Below are 4565 nucleotides of genomic sequence, written 5' to 3' on the forward strand. Positions count from 1 at the left end.
TGCAACCACCGTTCTTACGGTTGACACCCGATTTGGTTCAGGTGACCTAATGAATTCCAGGTGAATTCCTAGGATTTTACGTTCAATGGTGATGAACGCATTGAAAATGGGTTTTCAGAAAACAAATCGGTTTGTATTTTTGATCAAAATATTTTCTCGTTCAAGCTCGAGTTTAGATATCATTGAATTCCATGAGTTTGAATTCTCAATCTTTAAGGTCAATATCAAGGATTGAGTAATATCAGGCTTAAATGCTGATTTTTAATCTTTAAGGAGATTATCCTTTCTGGGGATCTGATTCATTAGTATTATCAAGCTAATTTTCACGGTGCCTCCCCATTGTACGAGATAAATCCTTCTCATGGTTAGGATAAATCTGACCACCTGGCGACCCTGTTTGATGCCGAGGTTCGTGGATTTCCTGCTGATTTTAGAGATGACTTTTCTAGATTTTTCGTCAACCTACAGCTGGTCTGGACGACAACTTCTTGACCTAAATCAAGAAGCGCGTGTCTTTTTCGGAAGACTTTACTTCCTTTTAATGATGGAATTGATTCATCGTGTAGATCCATCTCTTCTTTCAAAAGTATTACAATAAATCGGGTAAAACAGTTAATTTAGTCCAAAACAAAAGCACCTGCAATAAACTTTACACAAACATGTGATAGATAGTTTTTAATTGAATAACTTGGTATATTCTCCCCACACTTAGTTTCTTTCTTTGCCTTTTTATTCTCCTTTATTCCATTTTAAATGAATTCAAGCGTTTTGGGTTGTTTCTCAATTTATGTCCTTTTTGAGGTAACAATAATTTCAGTATTAACACCTAGTTTTCATCGTTCATAAATATATATAAACATGATTTTGATTTCATTTAGTTGAAAATTTTTCAAATTTTCGCAAAATTTGGCAAATAAACCAAGTGTAAACCCGAGAGAATTTATAACCCTTCCCCACACTTAAGATCATGCAATGCCCTCATTTGCATGAAATCAGACTCTAATTATAAATTCACGAGGGTGATTAGTGTAGAAAAGTGATTAAAAATACCGAGTTTGCAAACATGTTGTTGTCATATCACATTTGATATTTTGCGTCTTGTCGTCAAAATTAGTAGCTTTTGCTGAACTTAATGTTAGTCTTTGAAAGTGCGCTGTTTTACCCTGTTTTGTACATAACATAAAATAAAAACATTTATATACATATTTTTAAAGTTTGATATATTATCCCACGTTTAAAAATTTATAAAATATAATATATATATATATATATATATATATATATATATATATATATATATATATATATATATATATATATATTTTTGTATACTTTAGATCAATAAAATTAAAAAAATAATGATAACAAAATTTATCGCCCCGTCCTTGGGTAAAGCAATTTCGGTTCAACGACCTAGTCTTCAACTTACGACGAATTTTAGAAATCAATTTTTTAAACTTAATGAAATAAAGTAAATTTTGTTTTTAAAATCACACAAAACTTAAATTTAAAAGGCATATTAATTAAAACCTAAAAAAATAAAAATTCAGAATGGTGGGAGAAAACTAGTTCTTTAGTGTCTGCTAGCGGAAAAGACCAATCGGATTCCATTCTCGGAACTACACGAGAACAGAACAATTAACTCTAGACAGCATTTTCTTTTTAGAACATTTAAATCTCCCCACACTTAGGTAGCTGTGGTGTCGAAATTGTGATTAACTTCATCGTCAATTTCTCTTGGTCCATAATCAACTTGCATATCCGTGACTTTTTCTTTAAGCCATTGGTCGGATTCCTGTGTAATATCCACAATTTCAACTAGTTTCTCCTTTTCTTTAGGTGATAGATTGGATACTAACCGGTTAAATAACTTAAAGTTCCCCTTGGTTCTAGCATCGCGAATCCGTTTAATAAGTTTCTTCATTGAACTATTAATAACGGGGTCATTTAATTTCGTATCAACAACGGGGTTCTTTGTTATCAGGTCATCATTAGGTGTTACTTCATTTTCCCCACACTTAGGCGTTTTATTATTATTAAGCACTACCGTTGGAGTTGGTAAAACAACATGGTTGTTACCAATCGTTTTTGCTGGTTCAATGGTTTTGGTTGGTGGAGATTTAGACTTTCGAATCATAAAGGTGATCGATTTGTTACCACTACTAAGTGTCATTCTTCCATTTCCTACATCAAATAACGCCCCGGTGGACGCAAAGAATGGTCGACCTAAAATTAGAGGAACGTTTGGGTCCTCTTCTATGTCAATGACAATAAATTCGACTAGAAAGGTTAAATTACCTACTTGAACGGGTAGGTTGTCAGCAATTCCAACTGGGTGCTTAATGGTTTGATCAAAGAGTCGAACACTCATATCCGTTGGACTTAACTTACCTACACCTAATCTCTTATATAAGGAAAGAGGCATAACACTCACACTTGCACCTAAATCTGCCAGTGCATCATACATGACACAATCACTAAGTAGACAAGGAACAATAAATTTACCCGGATCACCTACCCTAGATGGAGGTTTTGGTGGAACTGTATTCACCGGGTTTACTTCTACGGCTTTTGTTTCTTGTACTTTCTTATTCTTTTTCTTCTTCTTCTTTCCAGAAGTATCACAATCTTTATTACTTATTACTTGCTCATACTCAACTCCTTTTCTTGGAAACGGGATGGGTGGTTTGTATGGTGACACCACTGGCTTTACATACTCGGGTGGTGGTGGTGTAAATTCTTCATTGTTACTCTCATCTAAAACCTTCCCATCTTCTGGAGCTGGTTTTTCAGAATTTGTTGAAACCATATTAACATTCTCATTCCGAGGATTTACATCAGTATTACTCGGTAGCTTTCCTTGTTCCCTCTCACTCATTATGCTAGCAAGAGTACCTACGTATTTTTCTAGATTCAAAATGGAAGCTTGTTGAGTTCTTAATGACTGATCAAACCTATCATTTGTTTGGGTTTGAGATGTAATAAATTGTGTTTGAGATTCAAATAGCTTTGCCATTATTTCTTCTAGATTTGGCTTTTTCTCTTCGGTTTGTTGTGGTGGTTTATACAAGCCAGGTCTTTGTTGATTGAAAGTGTTGGTTTGAGTCGGTTGGTTATTCGGACCTTGTTGGTTGTACGAATTATTGTTTGGTCCATTTGGATTATAAAGAATGTTTTGATTTCGATTGAAGTTTAGCCTTGGCGGTTGATAATTATTTTGATAATTATTTCCCGGCCTTTGGTTCATATAGGAAACATTCTCACGTTGTTCCATCGTTAGTTCAATGTGACAATCTTTCAATAAGTGTGGTCCACCGCATTTCTCACAACTGATTCGTATTGCGTGAATATCTTTATTCATCTTTTCCATTCGTCTTTCGAAAGCATCTATTTTTGCGGAAACGGAATCAAAGTCATGGCTAGAATCGGCTCTAGCCGCTTTAGATGATCGAAAGATATCTTTTTCTTGATGCCACTCATGAGAGTGGGAAGCAGTGTTATCAATAATTTTGTAAGCTTCAGTTGCGGTTTTCTTCATAATGGAACCACCAGCTGTTATGTCGATGTCTTTTCTTGTAGCAATGTTGACACCTTGGTAGAATATTTGTACTATTTGATAAGTGTCTAAACTGTGTTGAGGACATCCTCTCAACATCCTTCCGAATCTTGTCCATGCCTCATATAATGTTTCATTTGGCTTTTGTGTGAATGTAACAATTTCTCCTTGAAGTCTCACGGCTTTAGATGCCGGAAAGAATCTTTGAAGAAATTTTTCAACTAAGACATCCCATGTGTCAATCGCCCCTTCAGGTAACGATTCTAACCAATCTTTGGTTTCTCCCTTTAAAGTCCAGGGAAACAACATGAGATATATCTGTTCATCCTCCACTTCTCGGATTTTGAATAGTGTACAGATCCTATTAAAGGTACGAAGATGTTCGTTGGGATCTTCTTTTGGCGTACCACTATATTGGCACTGATTAGTTACCATATGTAGAATTTGTCCTTTGATTTCATAATCTGGAGCATTAACTTCCGGCTTAATAATGGCGTGACCTTGGCCCGTGCGTTTAGCTCTCATTCGATCTTCCATACTTAGAGGTTCCGTTACTTCCATAATTGAATTCGTTGAATCGGTATCACTAGATGATTCTGATTTAATGGTTCGTTCCTCAACAATCTCTGTTTGAATGATTGGTGGCTCCGGAGGAAAGTTTAGTGGTTCAGGATCTACGAACCGTTCCTGAATATTCTCTGGATTCTCAATTGTGAGGTTGGGTTCAAAAAATGGATTATCGAAAATTTGAACTGAAGTACTTGGTCGACTGGATGACGATTCTAAAGAAAAATCAACGGCGGTTATATTTGCTAAATGTCTTGATCTAGTTACAGGTGGTGAACGTACAAAAGGTGGTGAACGTCTTGCTCGGTGCATTCACTGAATATCCTATTAGTTTTTAAAAGGAAAGAAAAATTATAATAAGTTATCCAATCAATAGACTTTTCTGATTTTGCCCACGTTTCGAATAGCCAAAAGATGCAGCAGAGGGGCAGGATTCGTTTGG

The 4565-nt window shown here is 35.5% G+C and overlaps 1 non-coding gene across 1 annotated transcript; it reads left to right on the plus strand.

The window, feature by feature from the left end:
• Positions 1 to 3626: 3626 nt before the first annotated feature.
• On the plus strand, positions 3627 to 3733 carry LOC139894815 (small nucleolar RNA R71). Its single transcript, XR_011775297.1, has one exon. It is a non-coding gene; the product is annotated as a small nucleolar RNA R71 (small nucleolar RNA).
• Positions 3734 to 4565: the final 832 nt, after the last annotated feature.

This window comes from Rutidosis leptorrhynchoides, chromosome 2, assembly GCF_046630445.1.
Source record: "Rutidosis leptorrhynchoides isolate AG116_Rl617_1_P2 chromosome 2, CSIRO_AGI_Rlap_v1, whole genome shotgun sequence".
NCBI lineage: Eukaryota > Viridiplantae > Streptophyta > Magnoliopsida > Asterales > Asteraceae > Rutidosis > Rutidosis leptorrhynchoides.